The following is an 11,941-nucleotide window of genomic DNA, read 5'->3' as shown; positions in this document are numbered from 1 at the left end:
TTGTTACCCAGCCTGGAGTGTAATGGCGCGATCTCGGCTCACTGCAACCTCCGCCTCCTGGGTTCAGGCAATTCTCCTGTCTCAGCCTCCTAAGTAGCTGGGATTACAGGCACGCACCACCATGCCCAGCTAATTTTTTGTATTTTTAGTAGAGACGGGGTTTCACCATGTTGACCAGGATGGTCTTGATCTCTTGACCTCGTGATCCACCCGCCTTGGCCTCCCAAAGTGCTGGGATTACAGGCATGAGCCACCGCGCCCGGCCAATTTTTGTATTTTTAATAGAGATGGGATTTCACCATGTTAGCCAGGCTGGTCTTGAATTCCTGAGCTCATGATCTGCCTGCATCAGCCTCCCAAAGTGCTGGCATTACAGGCGTGAGCCACCGCACCCAGCCCTAAAACATTATTTCTGAGTATTTCCAGGAGAGATTAATATTTGAATTGGTAGGTTGAGTAGAGAAAATTGCCTTCTATCAATGTGGACGGGCATGATCCAATTCACTGAGGGCCCGACAGAACAAAAAAGAGGAGGAAGGACAAATGTGCTCTCTCTCCTTGAGCTGGGACATCCATCTTCTCCTGCCCTTGGACATTGGAGCTCCTGGTTCTCAGACCCTTGGACTCAGACTTACACCAGCACTCCTCTGCCCACAAACCCCCATTCTTAGCACCACGAGCTTTTCTGGTTCTCCAGCTTATAGAAGGCAGATTGTGGGACTTCTCTGCTTCCATAATCTTGTCAACCAATTCCCATAATAAGTAAATTTAATGTGTGTATATATATATACATGTCATGTATATTATATATTAAATTTCTGCCTGCTTAAAAGTCTTTTTGTCCTGGCCTTGTCATGGTTCCTGGGACTTCTATTAGGTGTCTTACTTTTGGCTTGTAGCATTGAAAGCTCAAACGCAACCAAGGGCTAGAGCGAGGGGAGAAAGTGAAAAGTGTCTCAGCATGGGCTTTCCTGGAACCCCCTGAAGAATTAGATGAAATCTGTGGAACTTTCTATTGCAGTATGCACAGTTGGGTCAGATGCCACTGCTGGTATACCTTATAGCTGTATTTTTACCCCCTTTCCTACATAGCAAAATCTTTTTTGAAAGTTCTCAACTTATACACACAGAGAACAGCAAAGCCGGCTAGGCACAGTGGCTCACACCTGTAATCCCAGCGCTTTGGGAGGCCAAGGCAGGTGGATGGCTTGAGCTCAGGAGATGGAGACAAGCCTAGGCAACATGGCAAAATCCCATCTCTACCAAAAATACACAGTAAAACATTAGCTGGGCATGTTGGCAGGCACCTGTTGTCCTAGCCACTTGGGAGGCTGAGATGGGAGGATCACTTGACCCTGGGAGGTGGAGGTTATAGTGAGCCAAGATCATACCACTGTAGTCCAGCCTGGGTGACAAAGTGAGACTCTATCTCAAAAAAACAAAACTAAAACCAAAACAAACCCAGCAAAGCAAAAAGAAAGACAAAAGCTGAAAGTTCTCTATTTAGCTCTTGTTTATTTAATAGAGACAGGGTCTTTCTGTGTCACTCAGGCTGGAGTGCAGTAGTGAGATCATAACTCACTGCAGCCTCTTAACTCCTGGACTCAAGCAATCCTCCCTCCTCAGCCTCCTGAGTATCTAGGACTACAGGTATGAGCCACCATGTCTGGCAGTGGCTCACACCTGTAATCCAGCACTTTTGGGGGCTGAGATAGGCAGATCACGAGGTCAGGAGTTCTAGACCAGCCTGACCAACATGGTGAAAACCTGTCTCTACTAAAAATACAAAAATTAGCCAGGCGTGGTGGCACACACCTGTAATTTCAACTGCTTAGGAGGCTGAGGCAGGGGAATTGCTTGAATCTGGGAGGTGGAGGTTGCAGTGAGCCGAGGTTGCACCACTGCACTTTAGCCTAGATGACAGAGTGAGACTCTGTCTCAAAATAAAAATATAAATAAATAAATAAATAAAAATTTGGCTGGGTGTGGTGGTTTATGCCTGCAATCCCGGCACTTTGGGAGGACGAAGCTGGAGGATCACTAGAGCCCAGGCTTTCAAGGCCAGCCTGGGCAACATGGTGAAACCCCATCTCTACTGAAAGTACAAAAATTATCTTGGTGTGGTGACTCATGCCTGTAATCTCTGCTACTTGGGAGGCTGAGGCAGGAGAATTGCTTGAACCCAGGAGGCGGAGGTTGCAGTGAGCCCAGCTCCTGCCACTGTACTTCCCACCTTGGCCACTCAAAGCACTGGGATTACAGGTGTGAGTCACTGTGCCTGGCCTATTTAGGTTTTTTTCTTTTCTTTCTTTCTTTTTTTTTTTTTGAGATGGAGTCTTACTCTGTTGCCCAGGGTACAGTGGTGCAATCTTGGCTCACTGCAACCTCCATCTCCCAGGTTCAAGCAATTCTCCTGCCTCAGCCTCCCAAGTAGCTGGGACTACAGGCACATGCTGCCAATCCTGGCTAATTTTTATTTTTTTTGTATTTTAGTAGAGACAGGGTTTCACCATGTTGTCCAGGCTGGTCTCCAACTCCTGAGCTCAGGCAATCTACCAGCCTCGGCCTCCCAAAGTGCTGGGATTACAGGTGTGAGCCACCATGCCTAGCCCTATTTAGTCTTTTTATAGTCTGCATACTTTTCTATGCATATAATAAGCATATATTTCAAATTATAACTATAGAATCCTACTACACTTGTAATTCGGCAACTTATTCTTTTCACTTAACTATACCATACCCAATAGACACCTTTTATTGCATAATCATATAAATCTATGCCTTTCCGTGGTGGCTCACGCCTGTAATCCAAGCACTTTGGAGGCCAGGGTGGGTGGATCACCTGAGGTTGGGGGGTTCAAGACCAGCCTGACCAACATGGTGAAACCCTATCTTTAAAAAAAAAATTAAAAAAAGAAAGAGAGATAAACAAACAAACAAACAAACAAACAAAAATCTATGCCTTTCCTTTTACTAATGGAGCCTCTTGAGGGCAGGGCTATTTAGCTCTATTTCCAGTTCAGAGTCCAGCCTATGGGAGGTCTTGCTGGGAGGACAAGGGCATGTTCAAACAGTAACAGCAACCACTATATCCTGGCATGAACTAGCTAACAGGCCCTGAACTGAGCTCTTTCACATGTTTAACCTGAACAGGCACTGTGAGAAAGGTACTATCATTATTTCCATTTTGCAGATGAGAAACTGAGGTAGAGACTTAAAAGCTCAAGGTTACATAACTAGTAAGTGGTGGATCTGGGTTCCGAATCCCGATTTTCCTGTGCCAAAGCTTTTGCTTTAAATAAATGAATGCATCGTTGCTGGGATCATGGGTACCAGGGAGAAGGTTCTTTGTTCAGAACCTCCCTTGTCTATCCTGGGTTTTTCCTTCCAAGGATTTGTAGTACTTGGAATCAGCTTTAGCCCTTAGGAGCAATTCAGTAAAGTTCCTTCCTTTGCCTCCAGCAATCTTATGGCCATGCTTACTTTTCACAGGAAGTGGTGTTTTTAAATCTTTTTTCTAAAAATAAGCTATAATTTATTAGGGGCTTTTGAGGACTGGGCCAGGCATTTCAGGATAGCCATGTGCCTGCCTGCAGCATAGGAAATTCGTCAGAACCCCAAAGTTCTTCCCCTCCTCCCACAGGCCAGTGCTCTGGAAACACCCAGTGCCTCACTGCAGCTCTCCTAGAGGACTGCAGAGATGCCAAGGGCAGTTTAACACAGATCCACGTCTCTATAAGGAAGCTGAGAGGAGAAAGGCACGAAGCAGAAATAGGTCAGCTCAGCTGAACCCACATCTGTTCATGCCTGGATGAGGGTTAAACACGCTGCTATTGGGGATTCAGAGCAGGGAGGATTGCCTTCTGGCTAGGGGAAACTGGGAGATGAGACAGCAGGAAAACAGCTTGAGCAAAGGGTCAAGCTTGGAGGCGTGCTGAATGACAGAGATGCCCTGGGGCATCAGATGTGACGCTACAGAATCCATCTGGGGTCTGCAGACTGGTGTGCTGGTTCCTATTCCAATGGCAATGCTTTGCAGGGCCACTTTCAGCAAGCCTCTTCCTTTCTCAAGATCTTAAAGTCTTCCACATGAAATGATTGGGTGGATTGCCACAGGCGTGCTGTGTGGTGTTAGGAACTAGAAATACTGATGATAGGAATAATATATATAGTATAATATATGTATATATTTTTAGACAGGGTCTCCATCTGTCACCCAGGCTGGAGTGCGGTGGCATTATCATGGCTCACTGCAACCTCCACCTCCCAGATTCAAGGGATCCTCCCACCACAGCCTCCTGAGTAGCTGAGACTACATGCATGCCACCAGGTCCAGCTAATTTTTTAATATTTTTTGTAAAGACAGGATTTTGCCATGTTGCCCAGGCTGGTCTCAAACTCTTGTACTGAAGTGATCCTCCCCCAGTGCTGGGAATGCAGGCGTGAGCCATGGTGCCTGGTCAATATAATACCATTGAAAATAAGAACGACAGGGGCCTGGCGTGGTGGCTCACACCTGTAATCCCAGCACTTTAGAGGACAAGGTGAATGGATCACCTGAGGCCAGAAGTTTGAGACCAGCATGGCCAACATGGTGAAATACTGTCTCTACTAAAAATACAAAAATTAGCCAGGTGTGGTGGCTAGCACCAGTAATCCCAGCTACTTGGTGGCTGAGGCAGGAGAATCTCTTGAACCTGGAAGGCGGAGGTTGCAGTGAGCTGAGATTGCGCCACTGCACTCCAGTGTGGGTGACGAGAGAAAATCTGTTTGAAAAAAAGAAAGAAAGAGAAAGAAAGAAAGAATAGAATGACAGTCATATTGTTTGTGGAACACTGTGCCTTATGCTTTCCATACAGTATCTTAGGTGATTTTAAAACAAACACTACAAGACTATATTATTATCCCCATTTTACAGATGAGAAGACTGAGGCTGAGAGACAGCTAGTATGACATATGATCCCAGGGTTTTCTGGCATCAAAACTTGAGCTCCACAGACATGTGTGGGTTCTGAACTCCAGGAAGTGCTAAGAAACAAATGGGCGGTGAGTTGGTTATAAGTTGTAGTGTTCATGCCCAGATGAGGGTTAAACACACTGCCATTGGGGATTCAGAGCAGGGAGGATTGCCTTCTGGCTGGGGGAAACTGGGAGATGAGACAGCAGGCAAGAGCTTGAGCAAAAGGTCAAATGTGGGAAAGCAGTGGGTGTGCTAAGAGAAGTTTGGATAAACTTTACAGTGTGTGTGTGTGTGTGTGTGTGTGTGTGTGTGTGTGTGTTTGTGTAAAGGTAGGAAGTGATCATACCAGGCCAGGGATTGGGCCTTTATTCCACAGGCAATAAAGAGCTTACACAAGAGATGTCTCAAGAGACCAACCATGCTGCTGTAGTCAGAGAGGAAGCAGCTCTCAGCCCATCTGTGTCCTGGCTTGTGAATGCTGCTGCGTGCCAGCGTGTGGGAGGGCATCCGCAGCAAGAGCAGTCTCTGGCTATGTCCTGTACTATGCTGGGTGTGGGTCTTGGGCTGTCTTCGAAGCCCTCCTCCCAACTTCTCTGGGCCCTAGATACCTTTTAGGTAGTAGAATTACAGGAAATATGTCATAGAAGTATCGGAAGGGATTTTGAGATCATTTGTTTATTCCCTCCTCCGATTTTAAAGAAGATGAAAATCAGGAATATAGATGGGAAAGTACTTGTCTAGCATCACACAAAATGAATTAGTAGCAGAGCTGGGACTGGAACCCATACCTCCTCCTTCTCCGCATTTGCGTAGTAATAGAAATAGCATTTGTTGAGTCATATTCCATACCAGGTCCTAGTCCTTTCCATTGATTATCTTATTTAACCTTCACAACCCCACTGAGAATGGCCCTCATTTTTTTTTTTTTTTCCGTTTGAGACAGAGGCTCATCCTGTTGCCCACGCTGGAGTGCAGTGGCACGATCACGGCTCACTGCAGCCTCTGGGCTCAAGCCATCCTCCCGCTTTAGCCTACAGGCGCGCGCCACCACGCCCGGGTAATTTTTGTATTTTTTATAATGATAATGATGGTTTCCCCATGTTGCCCAGGTTCGTCTCGAACTTCTGAGTTTAAGCGATCCGTCCGCCTCAACCTCCCAAAGTTCTGGGATTACAGAGGTGAGCCACCACGCGGGCCGAAAGTGTCCCTCCTGAAAGCGGGAAGTCTTGTCTTCCATTGCGATTTCCCAGGGCGCCTGCCTACCACGGGACCTAGCTTGGGAGGTAATAAAAACTTGGTGGAGTCTAAGTCCTGGGAAGGAAAAAAAGGACGGAGGGGGCGGAGGCCTGCAGACCAACCCCGCCCATCACAAAGACCCCGCCTTCCAGAACGCTGACGTCACCATCTGGCCCCGCCCCTCATTGTCAGTCCCGCGGAGCCGGAGGAGGCGCCGGCCGCTGGGAGCTGAGCGCAGGACCCCTCGGCGGGCGGGAGCGCGGTCCGGGGTCGCCGAGGTGAGGGTCCGCGGGACGGCGGCGGGAGCGCGGCTCGGGGGGCCGCGCCGGGCGCTGGGAGAGAAGTGCGGCGGGGGTGGGGGGCCGGTCCCCGGTGAGGTCGGGGCACCAGGGGCCACGGGGCAGAGGAAACCGCGGGCGCAGCCGGGAGGGATGGGGGTGTGGAGTTGGGGGAAGAGTTGGAGTGGATTTTGGAGGAGGGGCTCAGGAGGGGACCTTTTGGGGCGAGACCCGGCGCATGTTTGTGGAGTTGGAGGAAGAGACTCTGAGGAGATTTTTTCCTCGGAAGGGGGAGGGAAGGTTCTGAGGAGACTTCTTCGTGGGAGCGAGACTCTGAGGAGAAATGTTTGGGGCAGAGACGCGGAGGAGACATTTTCGAGGGGGCGGCGAAGAGTTTCGGGGGTCGAGTTTGGGGTTGGGGGGCCGGGGCGCGGGCCGGCTTGGGGCGGGGGGCGGCCGGGGAGGGGGCTGCGCGGGGCCCGGCGGGCACCGGAGGAAGGAAGTGATCAGACAGGAAGGGCCCGGGAGCTCCAGCGGGAGGAGGAGGAGGGCGGTTTGGGAGCGCGTCGGGCGGCGTGCGGGGCTAGCTGCGGGCGCGGGGCGCGGGCCGGGCGGGGAGGGGTCCCGTCGCCGCCGCAGCAGCTGTCTGCCGCGCCGGCCCGGGTCCCGGGCGCTCCGCTGGTCTCGCAGCCAGACCGCTGGGCCGGGAAGGAATTCGAGGCATTCGCTTTGTTTAAGTTGCCAGTAGACAGTCCTTAGGACTAATTAATGGTGGAATCTGCAGGGGGACGCCGGCGAGCGGAGCCGGGGCCGCCCCCGCCCGCCGCGGTGAACTTTCCGCAGCGCGGGGCCCGCCTCCCCGCGCACCCCCGGCCCCCGCCCCGCGGCCCGGGCGGGGAAGGAGCCATGGCTTCCCGGAGCGCAGGAATGAAGTGCGGTTTCTGGGGCCGGTGGCCTCTGGCTGCGGATCCTGCCTGCAGGGAAGCCGGCTTCCCGGAGAGGCCGCGCTGGGGCTTCGGAGCCCCATTTAGAGTTCTCGGAGCCCCATTTAGAGTTCTCGGAGGTCCCTGCGGTTTCTGTGCATAACCTTGGAGGAGGCTCTGCTCGTCGAGGAAGACCGTCTTGCTTTGGAGCAACTGTTTCTTCATCGCGTCAGCCCCTTTCCTAACACTGCAGAGCTTGTTGTGGCTTGTTTCGGAAATGCCGAGGCCAGTGCTCACCCTTGCGGGTGGGAGAGGGGAAGAGATTAGGCACCCCCCAAACCCCTGCAGTGTGATTTCCAAAAGGCCAGAGGCAGCTTGCAGCTCCGCCGTCGCACCTTCACTGACTCGAATGACCTTGGGGGAAAGATTGTGCTGCTGAGCCCCTGGTGCCTTATCTGTGGTTGGAGGAGAAGATACTCTCTGGACCTCCCTGCCTTTTGGGGATGTTTTGAGGCATGGGGTTTGCTCAGGGTGTTTCTTTTACAAACGGCTGCAGTTCTGGCCTAAGGAGCTGGACTGCTTACTGTCAGAGCCGGGAGAATTCAGATCACATAGTAAGATTTGACTACCTCAGATTAGGGAGGGAGGGGTTTGGATTTTAGGAGGACATTTATTTTTGGGGAATCTGGAAGGTATGTTCCAGATTGCCTTCTGTCACTTTGCAGCTTTGGTAGTATTCATGTAGTTAAATTGAATTACCGCCGTAGAAAATTTCTAATCTTGTCAGAAATAATTGTTTTGCTCAGAATTCCCCTGGGGGCAGATTAAGGTTTTGCTCAATTTACTCCTAGAAGAATTTTCCAGGTTTCTAAAATTAAATCACTTTTCTAAACATAGTAACTAAAGTTCTGGAAATAGTGAGCTGGGAAGGGAATGGGTTGGAGTATGAAGAAGGCAGCAAACACAGGTTCATTGTTGACCAGTAATTAATAATACAGATTGTTAATTAGCCTTCCTTGATTATGAGGTGTTTTCTTAAGACTAAGAAAAAGAACTGTTGTTGAGTTGCCTATTCTGTGCCCAGTAATTGTGCTAGATGGTAGGTATCTTACAGTCTTCCCAATAATTTTGTGAGGTGGTAGTTGGCATCCCCCTTTTTCTTTTTTTTTGAGACAGAGTCTTACTCTGTCACCCAGGCTGGAGTGCAGTGGCATGATCTCGGCTAACTGCAACCTCTGCCTCCCAGGTTCAAGTGATTCTCCTGCCTCAGCCTCCTGAGTAGCTGAGATTAAAGGTGCGTGCCATCATGCCCAGTTAATTTTTGTATTTTTAGTGGAGGTGGGGTTTCACCATGTTGGCTAGGCTGGTCTGGAACTCCTGACCTGAAGTGATCTGTCTTGGCCTCCCAAAGTGTTAGGATTACAGGCATGAGCCACTGCTGCCGGTTGGCATCCCTGTTTTATAGATGAACAAGCCAAAGGTCAGAAAGTAAAGTGACTGTACCAAGTTCACACACACCACTGGTAAGAAGTGGAGCTGGAATTCAAACCCAGGTCTGTTTCTCAGGCCTGTGGTTGTCTCTCCACTGTGCATAGTGCCTTGGGAATCACGAGATCTTTGACCTTTGACTCAGACTGGGTCACTGTGGGCCCTAGAATAAGTCAGTTAAGTCTGTTCTCCGGTACTATTGCCTTTTCTTTCAGCAGTGTTGTCAGCAAGCACTTGAAGGGTGCTTTTTTTTTCTTCTAAAAAGACAAACATAAAGCTGTAGTAGTGATATGTACTGTTTGCCACTAGGTGCTTACTTATTTCTTTTCTTTTCTTTTTTTCTTTTCCTTTTTGTGGAGAAAGGGGTCTCGCTATATTGCCCAGGCAGGTCTTGAACTCCTGAGCTCAGGCTATCCTCCCACCTCTGCCTCCCTAAGAGCTGGGATTACAGGCGTGAGCCACAGTGCCAAGTGGTGCTTACTTCTTTCTCTTTTTTTTTTTTTTTTTGAGGTGGAGTTGCTCTTGTTTCCCAGGCTGGAGTGCAGTGGCACGATCTCGGCTCACTACAACCTCTGCCTCCCAGGTTCAAGTGATTCTCCTGCCTCAGCCTCCAGAGTAGCTGGGATTACAGGCATGCACCACCATGCCCAGCTAATTTTGCATTTTAAGTAGAGATGGGGTTTCACCGTGTTGGACAGGCTGGTTTTGAACTCCTGACCTCAAGTGATCCACCAGCCTCAGCCTCCCAAAGTGCTGGGATTACAGGCGTGAGCCACCATGCCTGGCCTACTTATTTCTTATGATGGAAGCATTTCTATTAAAATGGAGAGTACTTAAGTAATCATATATTTCATTTATGTAATGGAAGTTGATGGGTAGCTAATGGCCCTTCCAGTGTAAAGAGGCCATCATTAAGGTAACATTTATTATCAGAAACAGAACCATTTTTCATGTAATACAGCTTTTGGGGACTGTCAATTTATGAGTAAAGTACACTATAGATAGGACCCCGATAGTCCAAACTGAAAGATGTGTTATAAACTTTGATGCATATAATAGATATATGGCAAATTTAATGAATGAATGAATGAATGTATTCCCTTTTTTTTTTTTTTTTTTTTTTTTTTTAGGTTCTGGGGTACTTGTGCAGATCATGCAGGTTTTTTGTTTGAGTGCAGTGGTGTCAAGAAGTCTCACTGCACCCTCAACTGCTTGGGCTCAAGTGATTTTCCCACCTCAGCCTTCTGAGAAGCTGGGACTACAGGTGTGTGCCACCATGCCTGGCTAACTGTCTGTTTGTAGAGATGAGGTCTCCCTATGTTTCCCAGGCTGGTCTCCTGGAACTCCTGGGTTTAGAGAATCCTCCTGTGTCCTCCTCCCAAAGTGTTGGGATCACAGGAATGAGCCATCATGCACTGCCTTAATGCATTCTTAAAATAAAAAAATCAGCTTTAGTGAGGTATAATTTACGTACAATAAAATTCACCAATTTTAAGTGTATAGATTGACGAGCTTTGGCAAATGTGTACAGTTGTATAATTACCACCACTGTGTTTGTTTTTTCCTAAACTGTGTGTTATCTTTTATAGGAATTGGGTAGCAGATTTATCCCTGAGAATGTTATGAGGTTTCTGTGTTCAGATTCAATACTGTGAGATCAGAATGAATATTAGAGTGTTAGTGGGCCAACGTGGGAGGAAATAGGGAAACCTTAGGTATTTAATGGTGAGGTAAATGGGAAGAATAAGAGAGAGAGACATTTATTGGGATCAGGGAGAAGAATAAATTCAGGAGGAACTAGATTTTAGTTACTTTTAGGACAGAAGATGCATTTTGGGGAAAAAGTTACCCAAATATTTATTAAGGAGTTGAACTTTTTATTTTATTTCTTTTGAAATGGTAGCTCCTGAAAAATAAAACATCTTTGTTTGTATTTAAAAAGTGCTTAACGAATTATGGTTGTTCAAATAATACTTATGGGTGGAGATGCTGTAAAGTGGTTGAAGGCCTTCCCTTTCCACCTATGACAGAATGTCCTTAGTGTTGATCTCTCACTTGTTTTAAGTAAGATTCCACAAAGAGAAGAATACATTAGGTAGCAATTGAAGCTTGCCGGGAAGATTGTTTTTCCCTTTTCATAATTTCTGAAATCATTGAACTTCTCCCAGTATGCTTTAGCTCAAGTCTCTATCTCTATCTTAGAAAATGCCTGGAACCTCTGAAGAGCTTGAAAATACCATATTAAAACATGAACCACAACGTAACAAGCATTGCTAACCTTTTTAGGCATTGCTATTTTTTCACCTATTAGTTTCTTAATTTCTAGAGATTCTTCCTTATGTTCTAAGGAATTTATGGTTAATCCTTTAGTATTGCACAACTTCCTTCCCAGACCCAGCGTTTCTTTTTTTTTTTTTTTTTTTTTTTTTTGAGATGGAGTCTTGCTCTGTTGCCAGGCTGGAGTGCAATGGTGCGATCTTGGCTCACTGCAACCTCCGCCTCCTGTGTTCAAGCGATTCTCTTCCCTCAGCCTCCCAAGTAGCTGGGATTACAGGTGCCTGCCACCACACCTGGTCAATTTTTTATATTTTTAGTGAAGGTGGGGTTTCGTTATGCTGGCCAGGCAAGTCTGGAACTCCTGATCTCGTGATCTCCTGGCCTCAGGCTCCCAAAGTGCTGAGATTATAGGCATGAGCCACTTTGCCCAGCCATCTTTCTTTCTTTTCTTTCTTTCTTTCTTTTTTTTTTTTTTTTGTTTTTGAGAGGCAGGATCTTGCTTTTTCTCCCAGGCTGGAGTATAGTGGCAATCATGGCTTGCTGCAGCCTCTAACTCCTGGGCTCAGGGAGTTCTTCTTCAGCCTCCTGATTAGCTGGGACTACAGGTGTGTACCACCATGCCCAGCTAATCAGGAATCTTTTTTTTTTTTTGGTAGAGACGGGTCTTGAACTCCTCGGCTCAAGCAGTCCTCACACCTTGAGCTCCCAGAGTATTAAGATTACAAGCATGAGTGGCACCTGGCACCTGGCCCCAACATTTATTCTTTTTTTTTTTTTTT

The 11,941-nt window shown here is 47.8% G+C and overlaps 1 protein-coding gene across 2 annotated transcripts in view; it reads left to right on the top strand.

The window, feature by feature from the left end:
- LUZP1 (leucine zipper protein 1) overlaps positions 1–11,941 on the top strand; it is a 95,492-nt gene that overhangs the window by 3,718 nt on the left and 79,833 nt on the right. Inside the window, exon 1 of one of the 2 annotated variants that reach the window (XM_017534503.2) lies at positions 6,380–6,474. The exons of the other annotated variant lie outside the window; for it this stretch is intronic. The gene's annotated coding sequence lies outside the window, so the exon portion shown is untranslated. Of the gene's footprint in view, positions 1–6,379; positions 6,475–11,941 lie in introns of those variants that run through there. 2 annotated transcript variants of the gene reach the window in all.

This window comes from Cebus imitator, unplaced genomic scaffold, assembly GCF_001604975.1.
Source record: "Cebus imitator isolate Cc_AM_T3 unplaced genomic scaffold, Cebus_imitator-1.0 Scaffold87, whole genome shotgun sequence".
In the NCBI taxonomy this organism is placed as follows: Eukaryota; Metazoa; Chordata; class Mammalia; order Primates; family Cebidae; genus Cebus; species Cebus imitator.
Note: the sequence above shows the minus strand (reverse complement) of the source record. Positions and strands in the feature narration are given on the sequence as shown.